The sequence below is a fragment of the Schistocerca americana genome, chromosome 11 (assembly GCF_021461395.2).
Source record: "Schistocerca americana isolate TAMUIC-IGC-003095 chromosome 11, iqSchAmer2.1, whole genome shotgun sequence".
Taxonomy (NCBI): Eukaryota; Metazoa; Arthropoda; class Insecta; order Orthoptera; family Acrididae; genus Schistocerca; species Schistocerca americana.
Window position 1 is genome coordinate 37,247,194 of NC_060129.1, and position 26,129 is coordinate 37,273,322.

General features: G+C 39.1%; 1 protein-coding gene across 1 annotated transcript in view; it reads right to left on the reverse strand.

The window, feature by feature from the left end:
• Nucleotides 1–26,129, reverse strand: part of LOC124553212 — a 233,739-nt gene that overhangs the window by 178,235 nt on the left and 29,375 nt on the right. The window lies entirely within an intron of this gene.

Here is a 26,129-nt window from a genome sequence, read left to right on the forward strand (position 1 = left end):
TAGTCACCGCATATTCTCAACCGGGTTTTGAATTCAGCCTTAGGGTAGAGGAGGGGGCAGGGAGGGGGTGGGGGGAGGCAGGGGAGCATGAGCACAGTGAACTCGCTCTGGTGCTCATGGTACCACACACTTACACTACGAAGTGTGTGACATACTACATTGTTCTGCTAGTAGACACTATCTTGCCAAGGGAAAATAGATTGCACGTATGAGTGGATGTGGTCCCCAAGGATTGATGCTTACTTGTGTTGAACCACTGTGCTTTCCAGAATGATGAAATCACCCAGGGAAGACCACAAAAATATTCACAACACTATAAACCCCCTCCACCGGCCTGAACCCTTCAACAATTGTTGCAGTGCCATACATGCCAAAAGCCGTCCGTATGATGGAGCGTAAAACACGATTCATTTGAAAAGGCCATCGTTTGCCACTCAGTGGCATGCAAATTCCTGCCTTTCTCGATGATGGGCAGCAGCCAGAATACGTGTATGAACCAAACCATTGCTGCAGAGGCCCATATGCATCAACATTTGTTGAACGGTCCATGAGGAGACACGGTTGGTAGCCCCTTGGTTCATCTGGCCGTTCAGTTGCTCAACAGTTGCATATTCATTCACCCACACGTATCTTTGCACCACAGTTGCCTGCATGGCGGTTTTGGATAGCACTAATTCGCCATGCACAGTATACTTTCACCACGGTGGCATGTAAACAGTTTACAATCTTAGCCTTTTTGGAAATGCTTCCACACTTGGCCTGAAAACCAATCATGTCCGATAAATCGCTCTGTTTCAGCATTACGACAACATCTGCACTGTTTTCCGCATCACCCCTCGACCCACTTTATATATACTCCAATGCTAATGCTGGCATCTGCCGTCTGTGAGCTGTTACTGCATGTTGATATAAAACATAGACACCGCTCACATTAATGTGACTGAACTGTGTATAAAATTACAAAGAGACAGATGGGGTGGGCAGTACTTGCCTTTAGAAAGTGGAATTTCAAGTACTGCTGATGGACACTTGTAAGTGTATGGGGCAGGAAAAAAATAAAAATAAAAAAAATAAATAAAAAAAATATTCGAATTCATTAGTTTCCTGATGTCTGAGGGACCTCTTCCAATCATCCCCAAGCTATCAATCTTTCCTCCCTGGGGAATTAACAAAGTTATGAGATATCTCCCTTCCTCATTCCCCCTCATTTTGTGTGTGACAATCAGCAGCACTGGCAATTTCACCTCCTAAATATAAGTAGTGGTCGGCCATAGTGTATCACCGGAATTAAATACTTTTCTGCTAGCAAAAATTACACCCCATACAGAATTGCAGTCAAATAACATTAGATATAAATTTTATTTACCAAGCAGCTGTAGATACAGGCATACACAGTGAAGTATAACAGCGCCATTTTTCACGTTCTTTCCAATGAAGAAAGTACAGAAGTAGGAATAGTAACTGAAATGAAATGGAAAGAATGAAAGGAAAAACAAGTGCTCTTACTGTGTTGTTCACCTCCTCCTTGCTCCTGGAACTCTTGAGAACTTTTTCTATTTAATCTCAGTATGCATTGTTTCATCCAACCTGTCTTCTCTTTTCAAATAATGGAAAATCCAGGACGGAATATAACAATATTATGGAAATGAAAGTCACCACTCACCGTATGGTGGAGATGCCGAGTCATAGATAGGCACAATAGAAAGACTGTCACAAATAAGAAGCTTCCGGCCAGTAAGGCCTTACTGGCCAAAACCTTCTTGTTTGTGACAGGCTTTTAGTTGTGCCTATCTATGACTTAGCATCTCTGCTTTATAGGGAGTGGTAACTTTCCTTTTCATAATATTGTTACTTTCTTCTCTTTTGGCAGATTAATATTACTCCAGTTTCAAAAAAAAATTATGTTTTCCTTGACTAGGTTTTCCTCGTCTGTGTGAATGTCTTCCTTCATGGTTGGTAAGCAGTTTCTATCAATATTTGATATAACACTTATATGTTTGCCAACACAGGAGATTTCAAAATACAGGATGTACATAAAGTCTAGGAACAGTTTCAATAATTTATTGCACAGAAACCAAACACTGTGCAGATATCACACATATGTCATTTCGAAGGGAAACACTGAAAGTTTCTTTTTTTCCTCCTATGCTTAGAACCAAGTACGGTAAGAAGCCAACAACAAGAAAGGCCATGTACCACTGCCACAACAATTTCGTTATGACAGGTAGCTTGTGCCTGGCGAAGAGAAGCGGACATCCTAGTGTGAGTGCAGTGAATGTGGAGCACTTATGAGAGACATTCATAAGGAGTCCAAAGAAATCAGCGCATCGTGCATCCTGTGAACTGGAAATGACTCCAATGACAGTGTGGAAAGTCCTGCTACAGAAGCTGTCTATGAAATCATTAAAATTGGAGCTAGTGCAGAAGCTCAATGGCAACGATAAAGACAAGTATTCTGAGATTTGTTCACAGTTGTAATAACTGAATGAGGACGGGTATGGCATTGTTGAACACTTCATTTTTAGCGACCAAGTCACTTTTCACAGTACTGTGAAATTGAACAGGCACAATTGTCGAATCTACGGTATGAAGCATCCACACAAATGCACTGAATTTGAGCGTATTCCCCAAACACAGGTGCCAATGCCAAGGAAAAGGTAATGTGGGTTAGAGGGCAGAAGGAAGTAGTAGTAAACCAGTTCATTCAGAAACTCAGAGATATTAAACTGTCAAGTGGGAATAAATAAAACTGAAACTGCTTTTAAGAACTTCATTAAAAATTATTTAGATTTGTGGTATTCTTGTTATCCTCTTATAAAAATCAATCTTAAAAGCCAACCTATGAAGAAAAACATTACGTGGTACACAGATAAACTTACCAATACGAGGGAAAATATGTTATCGTTGTACCACATGTATAAATATTCTCTTAAAGATGGGATGGAGGAGAAAGATGAATTGTACAAAGCATATCTTGAATGTAAGAGAACCTACAGAACTAAGCTTAGAATGGCAAAAAGAACAGCATACGAAAGATACATTGAAGGGGCTCCTAATAAGTGCAAAGCTGCATGGAATGCTGTTGCACAAGAGCATTGCAGGAATGATGAACATCGCATGGCTCTTGACCCGGATAAAGTTAATCATTTTTTCATGGACTCTGTAAGTTATATTAGGAACAAAATTGAAACAACAACCACTAATGCAAGTGATCTACTTAACCAACAACAACCTGCAAACAATACCTTTAAATGGAGGACAATCGCACCCACTGAGATTACAAAGTTCTCAAACTCCAAGAGCATGGCCTACTCTTGGTTGTCCAGTTACATAATTAAAAAAACAGTGCATATAATTAGTGAACCATTGGCCTTTCTGTTTAATAGGTGTCAAAAGTCTGGAGTCTATCCTACAACTCCAAATATATCAAAAGTTATCCCAGTGTATAAAAAAGGGGACAAACATGATCTCAAAAATTACCGACCAGTTTCAATAGTTCCCATTTTCTCGAAAATACTTGAATCTCTTATTTATAACCAACTGAACCACTACTTTGAGTTGCATAACTTACTCTCTAATAGTCAATTTGGCTTCTGCAAGGGAAAAAACACCACCACTGCTGTTCTTTCAATTGTGAAGGAAGTAATAACAGACCTCGAGAATAAAAATAAAGCCTCACTTCTTTTATGTGATTTAAGTAAGGCATTAGACTGCATTTCTCATGATATCTTAATTGCTAAACTCAAATTCTATGGCATACAAGATTCTGCATTGGCAGCAATTGAATCATACCTAAAAATTGGAAGCAGTTTGCCTATGTCAGAAACAGAGACTCACAATTGCTAGAAGTTAAGACAGGAGTCTTACAAGGATCTGTCCTTAGGCCCTTTTTTATAATTGCAGTCAATGATTTACCTCATTGTATACCCACTACTGTTATTTGGTTATGCTGATGCCACAACTTTGTTTGCTCAGCACGAGAACATATTAGTTCTGCAAGATATGATGCAAGATAGCATGGAAGCAGCACTAAATTGGTTCTCACCAAATACACTGCTTTGCAATCCTTATAAAAACCAACAGATTATACTAGGATTGTCAAAAGAGGTATAGGTGAAAGCAGTTAAAATTCTAGGAATTCATGTAGACAAAGTTAATGTGGGAAACACACATCAACCATACCTGCGCAAAATTGTCTCGAGTTACGTATTTAATGTGAAAACTGAGGAGCCTGGTGACAAAAGAATATTTAAGAGTTATTTATTTTGGACTCTTTCAGTCACAGATAGAGTATGGACTGCTGATATGGGGACTCTCACTTCACATCACTGAAGTTCTAAAAGTTCAGAAGAAAGTGATAAGGTCAATGAGCAATTCTGGTAGATCAGAGCACTGCCGACCACTGTTCATTCAGCTGAGAATATTAACCGTTATTAATCTTTATATATACGCCTCAGCATTGTATGCAAAAAACAATATAGGAGATTTTGAAATGAGGGAAAACATGCACCACCATAATACCAGAGGCAAAACAAAATTAGACATACCTAGGCACAGGCCATCGAATTAATAGTCTAAAAATATTTAATAAACTTCCATTTTCTTCTTGGTCGGATCACATAAGTAGCTTCAAGAGCAAGCTACTAAATTGGTTACTAATCAATCCTTTTTACAATATAACAGAATTTATGAATATAAAATCAATCGACATTAATTTTTAAGGATTTCATTATGTGATGTCACTGAATGTATTTATCTTATGTTATGGTGTATGTTATCATCTATGGGCACTATTTGCAAAGCTCATTTAGCTTTAAGGTACTATTCAAGGAAAATGTTATATGATATCCATTTTAATTGCCTATTCCACCTCAGGTGGTCAATGGTGAACAAAGAATCTGAATCTGTACTGCAAAGGTAAATGTTTTTTGTGTCTTGTCACATCAAAAATTGTATGGGCCATTCTTCTTCGCCAACAGCACTGTCACTGGAAATTCCTACTTGCACATGTTGCAGCAATGGCTGATGCCTCAAATGAAATTGGACTCTCTGCTCATCTTTCAGCAGGATGGGGCTCCACCCCATTTTCATCGTGAAGTTCGTGAGTGCCTGAACACAGAGCTGTCACATCGATGGCTCGTCCATGATTCAGAAGGGGAAATCTGTTTCATGAAATGGCCCTCCCGATCACCAGATCTCACTCTGTGTGACTATTTTGTATATGTACTACCTCTACCATATGATGTAGCAGAGCTCCGGGAGCGAATACGGGAAGTGACTGCCACAGCCGACGATGCCATGCTGGGATGGGTAAGGCAAGGCGAGAATTCGATTACCGTATTGTCATCTACCTGATCACCCATGGTTCGCTTATCAAATGTTTGTAGAAAAAAATAAACTTTCAAAAGTTTCTCTTCGAAATGCAGTATGTATGGCATCTGTACAACGTTTAGTTCTTGTGCAATAAATAATTGAAAGTGTTCCTCGATTTTATGTACACCCTGTACTTGAACGTACACTGTATGGCAGCACATTCAAGATAAGAGAATCAGGTGTAAATAATGGTATACAACTGCTAAGAACACAATCTCAAAGAAATAAGTATTATGTTGTGGAAATAATGTCTGTCTGTCTGTCTGTCTGTCTGTCTAACAAACAGTAAGCAGAGATAGGAAAAATCCATTTTATTTTATGGTCAATATCAGAGTTATTTTTGCCTATTTGTTGCTGTTTTCTGTCAATTCTGGTATTACTTTCTGCCAATTTTGACGGTATTTTTGAGGAGTTGGGTATTACTTTCCAATAGCTTATTTTTGAAGTGTCAAATGGCTTATATCACTGTTCCAGCACTATGAAAACGAAAATATACCTCTTAACTACATTACATATGGCATCACAGAAGAAAAAGGAAATCATTTATATGAAACCCATTAAATGTAATCAATTAAAGAAACCATACACTGTCAAAAGTTTTTCAAATTGAAGCACTATTATAGCTTCAATGGTTTCTTTGAAACCTTTTACTACCAATTGATCAGTACTTCACAACAATGCAAAAATAGCAGCCTAAAGTGTAAATTTTCAACATGGGCAAGGAGAACGCCACAAATGCAGTTAACCAATTCAGCTTATATTTGGCAGCCTGCTTCTATACAACATAAAATGAAGACCAGTTTTGAGAACACCATCCCTACAGTTCATGATGTGAATTTGATTCAAAACTGACCAGATCGATATACAATTGGAAATGGAACACTTTTAATCATCATAGGTGGTGTTCAGAAGCAAACTTTTTCCTAGGGATTTGCAAAAGAAACTATTACAACTGCCACTTATGTACCCATAAAGTAAATGCTATTCAACGAAAGAACTGCTGATGCAACAATCAAGGCATCTGGCTGGGGAGCAGAGAGCCTGTGTTCAATGCTCAAATGCATTCTGCTGGATTTTTTGTCATCTTTCTTTTCCTTATTGAAATTAGTAGCAATAGGAGGGTTAATATGGCAGTTATTAAGAAATATTAACAAGGAGGTACATAAATTGCTCAAACAACTTAGATTGGTGAAAAATTAAAATTTGAAGCCTCATATGAAAACAAATGTCATGAGCGACCACAGACAGCTGAATATGCTATGCTAGTTTACAATGAGCCATGGTATAGAACTTCATTTGGAGGTTTCAAAACTGCAATGTGCATCTGGAAATCCAGCAGGAATTGCACAACTATGCACATTCCATAACAATTCATAGCATAATTCATGATCAATTTTCAGCACCAATTTTTTAGGTGATGTTGCAAGCGTGGTGTGCATTAGAATTACACTGGAGATCCAAAGAAACTGGTACACCTGCCTAATATTGTGTAGGGGCCCACAAGCACGCAGAAGTGCTGCAACATGACATGGCATGGACTCGAGTGATGTCTGAAATAGTGCTAGAGGGAACTGACACCATGAATCCTGCAGGGCTGTCCATAAATCAGTAAGAACACAAGGGTGTGGAGACATCATCTGAACAGCACATTGCGAGGCATCCCAGATACGCTCAATAATGTTCATGTCTGGTGAGTTTGGTGACCAGTGAAGTGTTTAAACTCAGAAGAGTGTTTCTAGAGCCACTATGTAGCAATTCCGGACGTGTGGGGTTTCACATTGTCCTGCTGGAATAGCCCAAGTCCTTCAGAATGCACAATGGCCGTGAGTGGATACAGGTAATCTAGAAAGATTGGTTGCATAAGTGTCACCTATCAGAGTCGTATATAGACATATCATGGGTCCTGTATCAGTCCAACTGCACACATCCCACACCATTACAGAGCCCCCACCAGCTTGAACAAGTCCCCTGCTGACAAGCAGTGTCCATGGACTCATGAGGCCAGTTCCATACCCATACACACCTATACACTTGATACAATTTAAAATGAGACTCATCTGACCAGGCAACATGTTTCCAGTCATCAACAGTCCAATGTCGGTGTTGACAGATCCACACGAGGCATAAAGCTTTGTGTCATGCAGTCATCAAGGGTACACGAGTGGGCCTCAGCTCCAAAAGGCCATATCGATGATGTATCGTTGAATGATTTGCATGCTGATACTTGTTGATAGCCCAGTACTGAAATGTACGGCAATCTGAGGAAAGGTTGCACTTTTGTCACATTGAACAATTCTCTTCAGTCGTCATTGGTCATGTTCTTGCAGATACTGTGTCCCATCGCTCATCCACCGACTATAGCAACATGTTCCAACTCATTTAAATCTTGATAATCTGCCATTGCAGCAGCAGTAACCGAGCTAACAACTGCGGCAGACACTTGTTATCTTATACAGGCATTGCTGACCGCAGTGCCATATTCTGTCTGTTTACATCTCTCTGTATTTTAATACACATGCCTATACCAGTTTCTTTGGCACTTCCGTGTAATTCCCAAAATGAAATATTTTTAAATGTAAGCCAAGTCAGTTTTCTGCCAAATCTTCAGAATGAATGATTACACGTTCTTGGTGCCACAAGCACATTTGCTTCAAATGTTTATATGTCAGGTACCACCCATGTAGATGTTTAAAGGGAAGTGAAGGCATGTAACAGTGAGCGAAAGAGCCTTTGTAGGGCAACCAGGATTAAAGTTATAATTCTTTCTAATGCAAGTCATTAAAGAAATTTATTTCCCTACCTTGTTATTATTTTTCACTGATTACCTTCTGACTTTCCTATTCCTACTAGATTCAATACAGCAAAAATACTAATGAAAAAACTGCAGAATGCATTTGGAAATCAAACATATGTTCTCTTCTCCTCGGCCACATGCCTTGATCGCTACATCAGTGGCAGTTCTTTTGAAAAAGTGTTTACCATAGGCATACTCAGTTTCTTTCTTCGATTCTACGAAAATGGGCATATGCAGCATAACCCCCCCCCCCCTTCCCCCCCGCCCACATGATGAAATCACCGAATTTTCAATTACCTATTGATTTCGTCAAATTTGAATCAATCGCATGCCATGAACTTTATGAGTGGTTTCCTCAAATATAAGGATGGGGCAGCTTCTTGAGCCTAAATATCTCAGTCCTCTGTTTTAGGTTTATATAAGCACCCTGCCAAATATGACTCAAATTGGTTGGCCATTCCGAGACCTTCCCCTTGTGAGGACCAAATGTCTTCAGCACAACACCAGACATCTGACAATGTCCACATATCCTGCTTGCATGGGAACTTGCTTCCCATCAAATTATAAAGGTATTGGTACCCCTTCAGAATATTTCACAACTGAGACCTGCCATCCTATGCACACATAAACTATTTGCTGTGTCAGCACGAACATAATTCATCACCATCACACTAGAAATAAGAGCCCAGGACTGTCAATAAGACTAAATATACAGATCTGTCACCATAAGAGTTGTTAGCCTAATATGAAGGTGCAACATAGTGCTTTTCTCGGTTTTCTTCACCTCCCCCTGAAGCATTCGTTCCATTCATATTTAACAAAAGCTGGCTGGTTTTAGCATCAAAAATTTGTATTTCTCATAATAATGAAGCAGTCTTCAATTGTAACTTGGAATATAGGTACTGTTTCATCCAGCAACATCAGAGTTCTCAATATTTTTGCATAAAAAACTGTACCAACAATGAGACAGTTTGGTGAGATCTGTAACGTGGAGCATCAATTAAATTGGATTTTTTCACAGGACACAAACACAACATGAAATATAGCACATAGCACTTTAGCTTCACTAGCACGTAAATCAAATTTGCACCCAATTGGTCAGGTTCTTGCCACCGTACACAGCAGCGAACAGAGGGTGTCATGCTAACACATTTCTGGTGGTAAAATAGATCACTGAAAGTATGAAGATTGCCCGGAAAATAATGTACCACATTTTTTCTCAATCAGCAAAAATTGTATGAATGTGACAGTTAAGACACACATTGTTTGAAGCTTCCAAATTGCACACACAAATTTCCCATTTATTCTGACAGGTAGCATACCCATAGCAATGTTTCAAAATGGTGTCTCTATATGATGTAAGCTACAAGCAGCGTGTTGTCATTGCACTTCTCACAGCAAAGAACAGAACCTTCAAGAATATTCCCAATTGTTTGCATCCAGTTTATGGAGCATGTGCCATAGACAGAAGTTCTGTTAGTCACTGGGCAAAGAGAGTGAGACCATTACGAGACACTGGTTCGGCAGAGCTCCAAGATTTGCTTCATTCAGGAAGGCCATCCGTGGCTTTCAAACTTGACCAGGCGCAGCTTGCTGATGTACTCATTCACAAAGACCAATGCAGAACAACTTGGCACTTGGCAATGAAGCTGTCACTCAGGAAGGAAATTGTGGATGCAATCATTCATAGTCTTAATTACTCAAAAGTTTGTGCACAATGGGTTACGCACTATCTCATGAGGAAACTAAATCTTCTCACCCTTTGATGTGATGCCAAGACACAGTACCAATATTTCTGAAGCAGATGTGAACACATTAACCAAACCCAAAAAGGGCTTCCAATGATTTTGTCACCATAATAACCCAGGTGATTGACTGATTCTATATGATAACGCTCGGCCTCACACAAGTTTGAGGTCTTCAGAACCATCATTAAACAGGGTTGGACAGTATTATCTCATCCATCCTACAGCCCTGATCTAGCGCACCTCCAACTTCCATTTGCTTGTCTCATTAAAGCATCACATTTGTAGATGACATTTTGAGGATGACAAAGATGTGATTCTTACAGTGGAGAAATGGCTTCAATATCAGAACAAGGAGTGGCACTGACAGGGTACACACACCCTTGTGTCTCGATGGAGGAAGGACATAGAACAGGGCAGCAATTGTGTGGAAGTATAGGGAATGTAGAATAAACAACATTCTTTCTTTTGTGTATTTATCATTGTGTTCAATAAATAATTACTGAAGGAAAAAAAATGTAGTGCCTCACTTTTTGGGTAACCCTCACATTTATTTTAATAGTTATTCCATATTATTTTTACTACTTTGTGAATGAAACTTGTGGTCAAAGCACGAACTGTTGGTAGTGAAATTTAACAGTGAAAAAGAGAGGGATTGCTGTACTGAGCTGAGAAGACACATTACATTTCAATGATCTGTCACCCTGATGCTACTCATAAACATTTACCTCAAGTCAGTTTCCTTCTTGTAGTTTCTCCATGTTAAGGACATGCTATGCACTGCCACCACGTCTTGCCATTTATATTATTTATTTATTTATTGTTCCGTGGGACCACATTTAGGAGAAGTCTCCATGGTCATGGAAAGAGTCAATACATGAAACTATAACACGAGTGTAGAAACAGATAAAATGAAATATAAGAAACATATTCAGGCGACAAGTCGTTAGTTTAAATAAAGAAAATCAAGAATGTAACACTGGAATTTGCTTAATTTTTTATCTCTTCCAGGAGCTCCTCGACAGAATAGAAGGAGTGAGCCATGAGGAAACTCTTCAGTTTAGACTTAAAAGAGTTTGGGCTACTGCTAAGATTTTTGAGTTCTTGTGGTAGCTTATTGAAAATGGATGCAGCAGAATACTGCACTCCTTTCTGCACAAGAGTCAAGGAAGTGCATTCCACATGCAGATTTGATTTCTGCCTAGTATTAACTGAGTGAAAGCTGCTAACTCTTGGGAATAAGCTAATATTGCTAACAACAAACGACATTAAAGAAAATACATACTGTGAGGGCAATGTCAAAATTCCCAGACTATTGAACAGGGGTCGACAAGAGGTTTTCGAACTTACACCATACATAGATCGAACAGCCCGTTTTTGAGCCAAAAATACCCTTTTTGAATCAGAAGAATTACCCCAAAAAATAATACCATATGACATAAGCGTATGAAAATATGCGAAGTACACTACTTTTCTTGTTGAAATGTCACTTATTTCAGATACTGTTCTAATGGTAAATAAAGCGGCATTTAGTTTCTGAACAAGATCCTGAACATGGGCTTTCCACAACAGCTTACTATCTATCCGTACACCTAGGAACTTGAACTGTTCCGTCTCGCTTATAACATGCCCATTCTGTCTGATTAAAATGTCAGTTCTTGTTGAATTGTGGGTTAGAAACTGTAAAAACTGAGTCTTACTGTGATTTAGCATCAAATTATTTTCCACAAGCCACGAACTTATATCATGAACTACATTATTTGATAATGTTTCAATATTACACACAAGATCCTTCGCTACCAAGGTGGTGTCATCAGCAAACAGAAATATTTTTGAATCACCTGTAATACTAGAAGGCATATCATTTACATAAATAAGGAACAGCAGTGGCCCCAGCACCGACCCTTGGGGAACGCCCCATTTAACAGTGCCCCATTGGGACTGAACATCATTACCACTCTCAATATTGCGGAGGATTACCTTCTGCTATCTGTTCTTAAAGTAGGAGGGAACCAATTGTAAGCTACTCCCCTTACTCCATAATGTTCCAACTTCTGCAGTAATATTTTGTCGTCAACACAGTCAAAAGCCTTCGTTAAATCAAAGAAAACACCTAACGTTCGCAACCTTTTATTTAATCCGTCCAAAACCTCACAGAGAAAAGAGACTATAGCATTTTCAGTTGTTAAGCCATTTCTAAAACCAAACTGTACATTTGACAGCAAATTATGTGAATTTAAAAGCTGCAGTAACCTTGTATATACAACCCTCTCGATAACTTTAGCAAACACCGATGGCATAGAAATAGGTCTATAATTGTCAACATTATCCCTGTCTCCCTTTTTATAAAGTGGCTTCACTACCGAGTACTTTAATCGGTCAGGAAACCGACCGCTCCTAAAGGAAAAGTTACAGATATGGGTAAGTACTGAGCTAACATACGTGGAACAATACTTCAGTATTCTGCTAGATACCCCCTCATATCCATGAGAGTTCTTGGTCTTTAGTGATTTAGTTATTAACTCAATCTCCCTCTTGTCAGTATCATGGAGGAGCATTTCAAGTAACAGTCTCAGAACACTTTTTTCTAAGAGCGCTATATGATTCCCTGTTGGGACTAGGTTTCTATTTAGTTCACCTGCTATATTCAGAAAGTGATTATTAAGTACTGTACATATATGCGACTTATCAGTAACACGGACATCCCCACTACGCACTGATTCTATATTCTCGACCTGTCTCTGCAGACCAGCCACTTCCTTTACGACTGACCATATGGTTTTAATTTTATCCTGAGACTTAGCTATTCTATCTGCATACCACATACTTGTTGCCTTCCTAATAACTTTTTTAAGCACCTTACAATACTGTTTGTAATGGGCTGCTGCATTTAGATTTAGACTGTTTCTAACGTTTTGATATAATTGCCACTTTGTTCTACAAGATATTCTTATCCCTCTAGTCAGCCACCCAGGCTGCCTGTTTGTGCTAGTACCCTGTTTTGAACGTTCTAACGGAAAGCAACTTTCAAAGAGCACGAGAAAAGTCTTGAGGAAAGCATTATATTTATCGTCTACTGTATCAGCACTATAAACATCTTGCCACTCTTGTTCCTTGATAAGGTTTACAAAAGTCTGTACAGCAACTGGATCAGCTTTCCTAAAAGTTGGTAACTATATTTAACATGTGTTGCAGCACAAAAATCTTTTAGACTTAAAATTTGTGCATCATGATCTGAAAGGCCATTCACCTTTTTGCTAACAGAATGCCCTTCTAATAATGACGAATGAACAAAAATATTGTCTATGGTTGTTCTACTGTTCCCTTGCACTCTCGTTGGAAAGAATACGGTTTGCATAAGATTATATGAATTAAGGAGGTCTACCAGCATCCTTTTCCTTGCACAATCACTTATACAATTAATATTGAAGTCACCACATATAACTAACTTTTTGTATTTCCTATAAAGTGAACCAAGAACATCCTCTAGCTTTAGCAAAAATGTTGTGAAATCGGAGTCTGGGGATCTATAAATAACAACAGTAAGAAGTTTAGCTCCACTAAATTTAACCACACCTGCACAACATTCAAACACCTTTTCAGTGCAGTACTTTGAAACATCAATTGACTCAAATGGGATACCGTTTTTCACATACATGGCTACTCCCCCACACCGCAAAGAGCTCCTAGAAAAGCTGCCAGCCAACCTGTATCCTGGTAAAGCAAGCCTCTGAATTATCTCCTTATTTAAGAAGTGTTCAGATATGCCAATAATTTCAGAGTCAATATCTATAAGCAGTTCACTAACTTTATCTCTAATACCTTGTATATTTTGATGAAATATACTAATTCCCTCATTAATCGGATACCCAAGCTTTGTAGAAAGTGGTTTCTTTGTTAGAGAGACTTCCCTTAAGCAGGAATACCTATCAGCTGACTTCAATCTAAAAAAGGTACAGCTCTAACACCCACAACTACCGGAATTTTCCCATGAGTGATCCCACCACCCCCACCTATGCTGTCACCTATAAGTTTTGCCAACCTCCCCTTCCCATACCTGTTGAGGTGCAGGCCATGTCTAGTGAAACCCGTCCTACTGATAGACTCCACCGACACCACTGAAATGTGACTCATGCCTTCTGTCATCAGTGCACCTCCAAGTCTCATGTTGTTATGCCTGACGGCTGTATTAAGACGAGGCCGATCGTGACGCTGAAACAGTTCCACGAAATGCACATTCGTGTTGCCAGTCTGAGTGGCTATCTTTGTTTCCATTTGCACAGGATTGAGGGCTGTGAGACAGCCCTCTAGTCTTCAAGCTACAAAATAACATAACTGCCTTTTAAACAACTCTTCTGTATTTTGTTGCTCTTATGTGACATTTATATACATTAAGTAAACAGATCACATTGACAAGAACAACATTTTCAAATTGAATCTCATAACACCACAGAAGAGAGTGACATTGCTCTTCAGCCTTGTTAAGCTTTTTCTGGGTGTTGATATTGCAGACAGTGCCTCTTCCTCTCTGCCTTCCAAAACACTGCCAAGCCACAACCCCAATAAGTAAATAACCCCTTCGTAGCAGGAGAAGATGTTATATATCTGTCACACTTTGACAATGTCCTAAGACGACAATTCTTTTGTCATTTCTGCAAATATTACACCACGAAGTACACACAGAGGGGAGTTCTTTATATACTAACTAGCTAAATAATATTTTTAAATGAACATCTTTATCTGATCACGAGGAAGAAATCGGACATGTTTTTATGGACAAATAACATGTATCGCCTAAGTAGGCTGGGATCTACGTTATGTTAAAAGATACCAGATGCCAGGTTAATTTACATATTCACAAAACTTAAGTGTCACATTCAGTGTTTTTCATATTTATACTTTTGTAATTCGAAAATATATAGTTTAAATGATGCACCATGTTAAAGTCTCACAAACACCCATTTTTACACAATAATCATGTAAAAGGCTGTCACATCCGAGGCTAAAACTGTTATTGGAAAGTAGTTTGTTTGCAAGGTGCTACTCCAGTCTCCGTAAGCAAGAAATTACTATTACTTCATTTTACAAATGGGCTCCCACTCAGTCTGTCGCCTTGCTGCTGATACAACAATGGGCCAGTTCATGATGGACTAGGACAAATCATCACTGTCAAGACCTACCTACCAACCAAATCATGCCACAGGATCACTTGACTTTAGACACTGACTGCTATCAGGGCTGAAGAACATCTCTCTCTTATGTTCCAAACCCCCACCTATAGCAAACACTAAATGGCTCTGTTTCTTTACCTTGGCATTTTCCCTTCTGCTCCTAGATGGTTCTGGAACTACCTTCTGTTGTCCTCCTGACAATTCTCACAATGTAATCCCTATGAGAAAATAAACTGATACGGTTTCCTTTTCCCAACATGAGTACGTATATTAATTACAAGTCCACATCACTATCCAATCCTGACTACACCCCCAAGTGGGTGTAAGAACTGGCATCTGAAGTGAGATGCCAAATTTGACCCACTTTCAGCTTTGAGGTGCCCCATACAAATTACTAAGCCGTGAACAGATGTAAGAAACCATCGTGCAGGACAGTACGGCTCCATGCTGTGGTGCAACAGACAAGTGCTTAGCACAGTCAGCCCAAGCTGCCCACCACAGTCTACCCAGGCCTGATGCCACGCTGCCATCACTGCCATTAGGCAAGGAAATTCAACCTCGTCTGCCTCCTCTACCGTGGTCACACGAGGCCACATCATGATTATGATGTCCCAATGGCACCTCGACACCGGGCATCGCCACTGCATTGCTGCCCGATCTATTGTCAATGAACAATTTAATTGTAACAATGAAAATAATCAATTTCTGACAATATACTGTAATTGTATAGCTAAAAAATCCATTCACCAAGCAACGGTTGGAGCCTTTCCTTATCATCCCATCTGTTAAGTCTCCCCTGACCTTGCATTCTGGGTGACTTTTCAGAACCCCACCCCTTTCCCTAGACGTCTCAAGTTCCCTTCCCTTCACCCCTCTCCCTACCCTTTCAATCTTTACGCTGGAAGGAGGGGCCACTGGCTTCAAAAGCTTGCATAAGTAAAACCTTTCTCCTGCCATCACTTGGTGACTGGATTTTTTTATCTATCCAATTCCTACATATTAAATGTGCAAGCTTCACTTGTAGGGGGAAATGCCACTGGACCAATGCTGCCACTGACATTACCGAGTTCTGTTATCAAATTTTGTGTGTGTGTGTGTGTGTGTGTGTGTGTGTGTCTGTGTGTCTAGTTTAAAGCAATTCCTTCACCCACATCACAGAGACAACTAGAGATGGATCCAACATATTGCAAACACGGGTGGAGCAACTCCGTGTGAAAAATGATGATCTGCAAAGGCACCTTAGTGAGGTATTAGTAAATGTGATGCTGCGAAACAGCACTGTGCCCGGAGCTAGCCTAACTTCCCTACTTCTGTGTTCCCATAGGCGGTTCTAAACCAGGTTTAAACGTTGACACAGTAGTACAAAATGTAATGGAAACAGGGAAACTGTCCCCATCGAGTGACGAAAAGTTCATAGGAGTACCAGCACGAAGTTGCAAGGAGTGGCTCATGCTTATGTAGATTCAAGGAAGGGCTGAGAAATACCAAGGCATTTGACATCCTTGCAGAATGCCTTGAGGATATGTACAGAGATAAATACCATCAGCTGCTATAAGGACAATCTTTCCATCAAATATCAAAATTCTGGAGAGGATTTCGAGTGGTTTTCTGCCCGAATAAGAGTTATCTCTTGTCGTACATATGTACTAACAGAAAGTAATGAAAGGAAAGAGATACCACTCAGGAAATCAGAAACTTGCTGTGCAGATTCAATCATTCGCAGGATTTACCCCACAGGTACCTGACAAGGTGAAGTACACCGAGTACACTAAGATAGGCTATACAACTCACAAAGGAGGTGCAACAATTCGTCTAATCATGCACCAGGATAAAGCACACTGGATGTGTATTCGTTGCCGAAGTGTACTGCACTCGTTGCGAATGAGAAAAAGTTACACGGCTCCTTAGTGTTTGGCACCAGCATGTGCTTGTTTTACAAAAATCAGACACGAGAGAGAAAACTGTCCATCTCTACAGCACTGCTAAGCTAACCAAGTAGGTCAACAAGATGCTCGAAGGAATATGAATACGGGAAATGTGAATGGGAGCAGTTCTGCCACTGTTCCTTGCTCCCCTTCTGCAAAGCCAATCCAGTAAGAGAGATAGGAATTGCTCAGGTGGTAAACGTAAGTTTGCAAGATAAAATGAACAGCAGAATGTCTACCTTCCTCATCAATACAGGCATACTAATAAATGTTTTGTTTGTTAGATATACTCACTGTCAACTGTACCCCATTCTAGCTGACTTTGCAACTTCATCTGAAGAAAAGAAACAACTTCTGTCAAACTTCTTAATGTACCACAAGATTCCTACACATGATACCAAGCCAATAGCCTGGAAACCTTATTGCATATCCTATCACTTGCAGCCTGCAGTAGACAAAAATACCTCAGATTTACTAAAAGCTGGAGTAATGAAACCTTCTTTCAGTTCCTGGTTGTCACATACAGGGTGTACATAAAGTCCGGGAACACTTTCAATAATTATTTATTGCAAAAGAACTAAACATTGTACAGGTGTCATACATACTGCCCTTTGAAGAGAGACTGTGAAAGTTTTTGTTTTTTTACAAACATTTGATATGCAAACCATGAGAGACCCAGCACATGTCAGTATGGTAATTGATACCTTGCCATACCCATCCTAGCATGGCATCGTCGACTGTGGCAGTCGCTTCCCGTACTCTCTCCCAGACCTCTGCTGTGTCACGTGGTAGAGGCGGTACATACACCAGATCTTTAATGTGTCCCCACAGAAAAAACTCACACGGAGTGAGGTCTGGTGATCAGGAAGACCATTTCACGAAACAGCTGTCCCCTTTTGTAGCACGGCCAATCCACCAATGCAGCAGCTCCGTGTTCAGGTACCCACAAACTTCGAGATGGAAATGGGGTGGAGCCCCATTCTGCTGAAACATGTCCAAGTAGGAATAATCAGTGACAGTGCTTTCGACAAAGAAGAATGGCCTGTACAGTTTTCGACGTGACAAGGCACAAAAAATATTTACCTTTGGGGAATCACGCTCAAATTCAATGCTTATTTTTGATGCTTTGTATCCCATATTCGACATTTATGCCTGTTCACTTTCCCATTTTCGAACTACAACATACCTCAACTCACCATGCTTGTGACTAGCACCGACTATTGGCAAATTACCAAAATACGCTGTGGCGGTTGTAATGCTATTGTAAATATAATCCTGCCATTAATCTGTAATTTTAAATTTGTTGTTCCTTAATAATTTTGAAAAATTATGCAAATACTATAACGAGAGTAAGCTTTTGTTAAGTGTAGTTTATCTATTAAAAATAACCTCTTTGATGTAGGTGGAATAAATGTATTAAAACATATTTTGTAAATAATTATGTAATATTTCAAGTACAACTGTAATTAATTATGTCAATTTTGTATGTATGTGCTGTCATGCAATTGTAGATGGTTCATACTTAGGGTTTTTGTAAGCAGAAGTGTAAAATGAAAATGTGTAGGGATCATAGGTAGAACAGAACTCCATTCTGTGGTGGAATGGGAAAGGTGGTGGGGCGCACGAGTGAGAATTGGCGCGCAAGTGACACACACAGTCGGTAGCTGCCCTGCAAGTGGTGAACACGCATTACATTGGTCAAGCACTAGAGGCCCCGAATTTTCTGCAAGATTGGGTTTTGGGCTCGGACGTGTTCTACATGATTGGCGCAGTACGGCAATAAATTAATAGCTCAGATATTTGCAATTTTATCGTCGCCACCAAGAGGAAGATAGAGAGCTATGTACATCAAGAGCTGTACCTGTGCAATATTACTATGCAGCACCGCCTCATGCCACCTTCGACATCAGTAACAGGCAAAGTACTTTACTTAGAAGTGTATCACACTATGAACCATCCTTCTTCAATCAGTGGAATATAAGCGTTAAATGTACCTTTGTGTTTAGCCATAATTTTCCAATTTCATTTACCTGAGTAGGGTCCTTACCTAAACGAATTTATTTCGAGTATTCTGATGTTTATTGAAGCTTGAATAATAGTAAATTACTGGCAATAGTATTGTTTTGGTAGTAAATTCTGAAAATCATTATTAAATACTAAAGTTTGCACATATCGGTTTAAGAACCACCGCTTTGCGTGACCATGAGGATAAGTTTTCAATAGCATTTATGAAAGTAAGGTAACATAATTGTTTAACTGCAACAATCTTAACAGTATTTGTTCGTGTTGCTTCTCCATGTCAAAGAAAGCCAGACAAATATTGGTGTTAGTTAAACGATAACAAGTAAAAGTCCTAAAGAAATGAAATCTAGTTGTGTTAAATAATAGTTTTGGTCATATGAATAATAGCTATAAGTTTAATATTTTTTTGTATCCTTGTTGAAACATATGTGTTATCATCATCATCATCATCATCATCATCATTTAAGACTGATTATGCCTTTCAGCGTTCAGTCTGGAGCATAGTCCCCCTTATAAAATTTCTCCATGATCCCCTATTCAGTGCTAACATTGGTGCCTCTTCTGATGTTAAACCTATTACTTCAAAATCATTCTTAACCGAATCCAGGTACCTTCTCCTTGGTCTGCCCCGACTCCTCCTACCCTCTACTGCTGAACCCATGAGTCTCCTGGGTAACCTTGCTTCTCCCATGCGTGAAACATGACCCCACCATCTAAGCCTGTTCGCCCTGACTGCTACATCTATAGAGTTCATTCCCAGTTTTTCTTTGATTTCCTCATTGTGGACACCTTTCTGCCATTGTTCCCATCTACTAGTACCTGCAATCATCCTAGCTACTTTCATATCCATAACCTCAACCTTGTTGATAAGGTAACCTGAATCCACCCAGCTTTCGCTCCCATACAACAAAGTTGGCCAAAAGATTGAACGGTGCACAGATAACTTAGTCTTGGTACTGACTTCCTTCTTGCAGAAGAGAGTAGATCATAGCTGAGCACTCACTGCATTAGCTTTGTTACACCTCACTTCCAGTTTTTTCACTATGTTGCCATCCTGTGAGAATATGCATCGTAAGAACTTGAAACCGTCCACCTATTCTAACTTTGTTCCTCCTATTTGGCACTCAACCGGTTTATATTTTTTCCCCACTGACATTACTTTCGTTTTGGAGATGCTAATCTTCATACCATAGTCCTTACATTTCTGATGTAGCTCTGAAATATTACTTTGCAAACTTTCAAGCGAATCTCCCATTACAACAAAGTCATCCGCATATGTAAGACTGCTTATTTTGTGTTCACATGTCTTAATCTCACCCAGGCAGTCTATTGTTTTCAACATATGATACATAAATAATATGAACAACAGTGGAGACAGGTTGCAGCCTTGTCTTACCCCTGAAACTACTCTGAACCATGAACTCAATTTACCGTCAACTCTAACTGCTGCCTGACTACCCATGTAAAGACCTTTAATTGCTTGCAAAAGTTTGCTTCCTATTCCATAATCTCGTAGAACAGACAATAACTTCCTCCTAGGAACCCGGTGTGTGTCTTCTTTAAATAATTACTGAAGTATAGTGATAAATTCCATAAGTAACAGAAAGTGGGATTAATAGTACTTACTGCCAAGTGACCCAAGTAAATGGAAATTAAGTGGTTGTGTTTCAATTACATAGTAAGTCAAAGTAGTTATTTATTCAGTGTCGAAAATTGACTTCATCTTTTTGTGTGGACACTGTGCCCGATTTGGGCTGGCGACCGTTTTATTAAGAAAAACAGTTTATTGTTATAACAGGCTTTGTCTGATAAAACGTTTCCAAAAGTAATTATTCTCACTGCTTTTCCCACAAACTGTATGATTCGGAGAAAAATAGTTCGATAATTTACCATTAGGTTGAACACGGTTAAAATCTCTCTCCGAGAGTCGATGGTTTGGAGTGTGCCTGTTGCTACTTACTACACAGTTCTGACATTCCAAATCGCGGATCTTCCATCTTTACAGTGGTAGAACTTAAACGTTCTGGTGCCGTATTGATGAGAACGCGAAAGAACCATTGCACGGTACACATGAAAAAAGAACTTTCAGGGTTTCTCTTCAAAATGACATACATATGATATCTGTACAATGTTTTGTTCTTGTGCAATAAATGACAAAGTGTTCCTGCACTTTTATCAGGGTGTATACGCGGACAAGGAAAAAAATTCCCGGATTTTTCACGGATAAAAATACACTTTCTCCCAGGTGAAAACAAGCTTTCTCCGTGTTAAGTGACAGTATATTTTCCCTTATCAATCCTTTGAATGGTTATGGTTTTATACATGGGCATAGAATTTCCTGGCACTTAGAAAACGAAACTCAGGGAAAAAGACAAGATTTAAAAATATCTTTCACGTGTAGCAACACGCATGCTGCGTATTTTCATATTACAAAATTATACAATGGAATTCCACCAAACACCACATGTTACTTTTCAAATCATTGAAATCGAGATTGCGATGCGCTTTTGTAAGCCAGTCATAGCTCATGTCACGTGATCTCGCCAGCCGATGACAGCAGATATTCAGAGCATAGGACACGTGATGTAGTCAGCCAGTAGCAACATCACTGTTAAGTAGCATGAACACACAAACAGGGAAAGTTAATAGTTTAAATTAATATATATGGTGTTGCTACAAGAAAAGCAAAGCTGCCACATACGAGGGCTATCCACAAAGTACATTACGTTTTGGAATTAAAAATAAATAAAGTATTGGAATTTTTTTTATTATATACAGATGAAAGCCACACTTAAATGCTACTTTTCTAAATAGTTGCCATTTAAATTAAGGCACCTATCGTAACGATGGACGAGCTTGGAAATTCCTTCGTTGTAAAATTCGGCCGCCTGTGCCTTCAACCATGTGGTTACCTCTTCTTGAAGCTGTGCGTCGTCATCAAAACGCTGCATAGCCAACCACTTCTTCATTGCTGGGAATAAGTGGAAGTCGCTCGGTGCCAGGTCGGGACTGTACAGCGGATGAGGAAACAACTCCCACTTAAAAGATTCGAGAACTTCACGAGTGGCATTTGCCGTATGGGCCCGGGCGTTGTCGTGAATCAGCAAGATCTTTGAGCCCAACTTTCCCCTGCGCTTGTTTTGTATTGCTCTTCTGAGGCTGTGCATAGTTTGGCAATACCTTTGAGAGTTTATTGTAGTCCCTCTTTCCAGGAAATCCACAAAAATCACACCTTTTCTGTCCCAAAAGACAGTCATTACGTGGTTGAAGGCACAGGCGGCCGAATTTTACGACGAAGGAATTTCCAAGCTCGTCCATCACTACGATAAGTACCTTAATTTAAATGGCAACTATGTAGAAAAGTAGTATTTAAGTGTGGCTTTCATCTGTATATAATAAAAATAATATCCAATAGCTTATTTACTTTTAATTCCAAAACATAATGTACTTTGTGGATAGCCCTCGTATAATATTGGTCTCTAAGGTTAATATGCTGCAAGAGAAGCTAAGCTTTCGCATATAATGTTGATCTTTTTTGTGTGTGTTGCACTTTGAGATACATCACACAAATGTGCCAGTAAAATTTTCAATAATGAGATAAATGTCTGATCTTCAGGGTTCAAAATTCTTCTAAATGACTCATCATCAAAGAGTTGATTTTTAAATGAGTCAAACGCTCTTTAATTTAATAAATTCATGGCACATTCTTGCACATAGTTCAACTTACATAGAAGGATATTTACTTTGAAAGTAACGCTTTTCAAACCACTAGTTGCAATGTTTTCCCGTGACCTGTCAGAAATAGGTTTGTTTCAGCAGTTGCCAGACAGCGCAAATAACAGGCGACACAGCTATCATAACATAGGAAGCCCGTATGTGCGTACGTGTTAAACGCTGAAAGATCATACATTATGTCATAAAAGAAACAAGACATTAGAAGATACTCGATGAGCATCGGAATTTCGTGAACCATATTAAAATGTGCACATTTAAAGTGCACACTCATATGTCCAGATTCCCAATGAAGTAGACCTCAACTTGATATTAAGTTTTTCAGTGTGGCTTTCACGATGTAAATTTTCTTGGAGCACCAGTATTGTATTATATCATATTTGGTTCTTAATTATGGCATAATGCCATATGTGGTAGGGGGAAAAAAAAACCCATGCACGTGAAATGCAGCGTACTGTTGAAACTAGCCAGTACGGTGGAATTAAACATTTTGTTTCAAATACATTGACTGCCACTGCAGAAAAGGTTAATAAAAGTCAAATTTCTTTTGCAAACAGACAAAAATAACTTCATTGTTCCACAAGGCGAATAATGTTCGACTGTCAGAAAGGTAGAAATAAAAGAAAATCTGAAACTAATGCCATATTTTAGCCTTCCATAATTATGTGAACGTATTTTAATTCACTTGATTGCTCTCGGCCACAGATATCCGTTTTGTTTTGATTTGACATGAGAGTATACGAAGGGGAAACAGTAAAATCACTAAATGTAGACACAGATCACGTGGAGGCTACCCACTACAACTCTACTCTGACTGCTCTGCGCATCAGCCCCGGATCTACGATATTTGCGGACCGGATCAATACTAAAAAAATCGAATTTTCCAAAATATGTTCATCTTGTAGCGCACATCTTTCTGAAAAGTCTGAAACATAAAACATATGTGTTCAAGGAAACGTAAGACATATTATTTGGTCTTAAGTATGGCTAAGTGCAGTGCCACGCCTCCTGATAAATCATTCTTCTAACGCATATCACTGTATTTCGCTCTGTGGAATTGAAACGTGTATATTTTGTAATGGATGCCATCAAACTATATTCAGGACAGTGGACATTGAAATGTCCTGTGGTGCCTCACCTGCTCCCAGTCAACCGGTTTGACAGCCTGCCCCTTTTCAAAAAACAAAATCGCACAATTAATAGCAGATGGGATTTTTTGCAATCGGGAGAACAAGAACTCTTCAGAAAATCTGAACTCTTTAGTGCCTATTCGCTAATAACTTGCTGTTTTGTGTGACATAAAATTAAATATAGGATACATAAATCCAATAAAGACAAGAGATAAGCAAAAAATTAGGCATTTCTTCAATCCTTAGCTCCTAGCATTTTTTTCTCTCTAATCTCACTACAGCTTTACATGGTGTGCTTTCCTTTCTGGGAGAGGATCTACGGTATTACCTCATCAAAGTTCATGAAACGTTTTGCTACTTGAAAAATCAAAATGTCATTATCTAATACTGAAAAAGCTGTTAACACAAATAATACCCAAGACTGGCGTGGTTTCTCGATCTGATTACATCTATTTTGTCACTGTCTGCTAGATAAAACAGAATAGGCCTTTCTAATATGTCAGCAGATTTGTAACACACACCAAATAAACAAGACTGTTTTGGCACCAATGGCCATTTTTGTAACACTACAGAATATAATTCACGCAGTACCAATATCAAATGCCTATTAGGCCTACTACAAACAAAAAAAAAAAATTGTTAGGAAATAGTTTCACTTTCATTCATACGCACCAGTTTCTCAAGCAAGAGATCGAAAAGTAGTATTACGAAATTTTTATATAAATTTGGGATCGCCTTATTCTCCCATAATTTATGTAATGTCCCCGTTTCTTCTCCTTTCTCGTTCCACAAACAATCTTGTCACCACCAATTCTGTAGCTATTTGTGCCATTGTCAAAATTTGTTTGCTGATTAACTTCACTAACCCTGCCAGAATCACAGGTTAGGTTATCCCGCGATTATTTTCCAGTTAGGCGTTTTACGTTTTTGTGCAACACGTTTTCCACGTTACTTCCAGAATAGAACTTAAGTGGCTGCTAGACGAGAACTGTACTACTAGTCCTTACTAGTGTAGTGATATGGCCAAAAATTTTCTGTCAAAATTTCATTTCCTTGGATACACAGAGAAGATAATACATAATCTTTCTCACCTGTTATTCCTGACAGTTGTTTATTTCCACTTTGGTAGTCTGAATCTATGGATTTCGCTAGTAATTATAACAACACTGATCATTCACAAACCCAATCAACCACATAATCAGACAGCGATTAGTATTCATACGTTTCGCTTTAGTCCACTCAACTCGTATAGCCCTGTCCCGTCTACGGGAAGTTTATTTCTAGATGCGATGAGACATCACATACACTATGCATGCATTCAAAAATCAACTTATGATTCAGTCAGAAATCAACTTAAAATGTGTTCAAAAATGTTCAGAATACAATAGGGATGTGTTTCAAAATTATATGAATAATCAATAGACAAACACGCACTGCATGCTAGGCACTTTGTGATACAAGTTTTTTTCCTCAAGAATATGAATTTGGTGCCCCCTTTTCTCGGTGGCATCTAGCTGCTTGATGCGACTGCTTGCACAGCCAACATCCACATTCCTGTAGCCGTAATCAAGAGAATCTACTACTCAAAAGCAACTCAACTGCGCATGCGTATGAGCCCACTCGTAACTGCTAAAACGAATCTAATGTAAACAGTTGTGACTTCACGCTCATTGGAGGCAATTTGTTGTTATGAAGCATTGCATAGTCTTCCCAAAAAAAAAAAAAAAAAAGAAAAAAGAAAATGGGTTTTCCCGGTTTTCTCCCAGATGAAAAAATTCCTGGGTCTTAATTGGATCTCCTGGTTGTCCCAGGTCATATACACCCTGTTTATGTACGCTCGTTACAGTGGTAGTCCCCAACAAAACCAGTTACAGAGGAAAAGCTTGCAGCATTTTTTGCAAGGACTGATGATATTTTCAATCACCTTGGCAAATGCAAATTCTTCACCATGCTCCAGCTACTATCAGATTCATGTAGCTATTAAAGATGGAGAAAAAGACAGCTTTTGTTGTACCCTGTGGGCATTATGAATATCAAAGAAAGCCCCCCCCCCCCCCCAAACACCCGCCTCTCCCCCTCCACAACATTTTAACATTTTGCTGATTTACTTTTAGGAGGTTTAAAGCCAACCATGTGACCAGTATACCTGGATAACACAGTTGTCTTTTCAAATTCAGTGAGAGAACATGCAAAGTAACTAAAAAACATACTAACCCATTTTAGTGATGCTAATATAA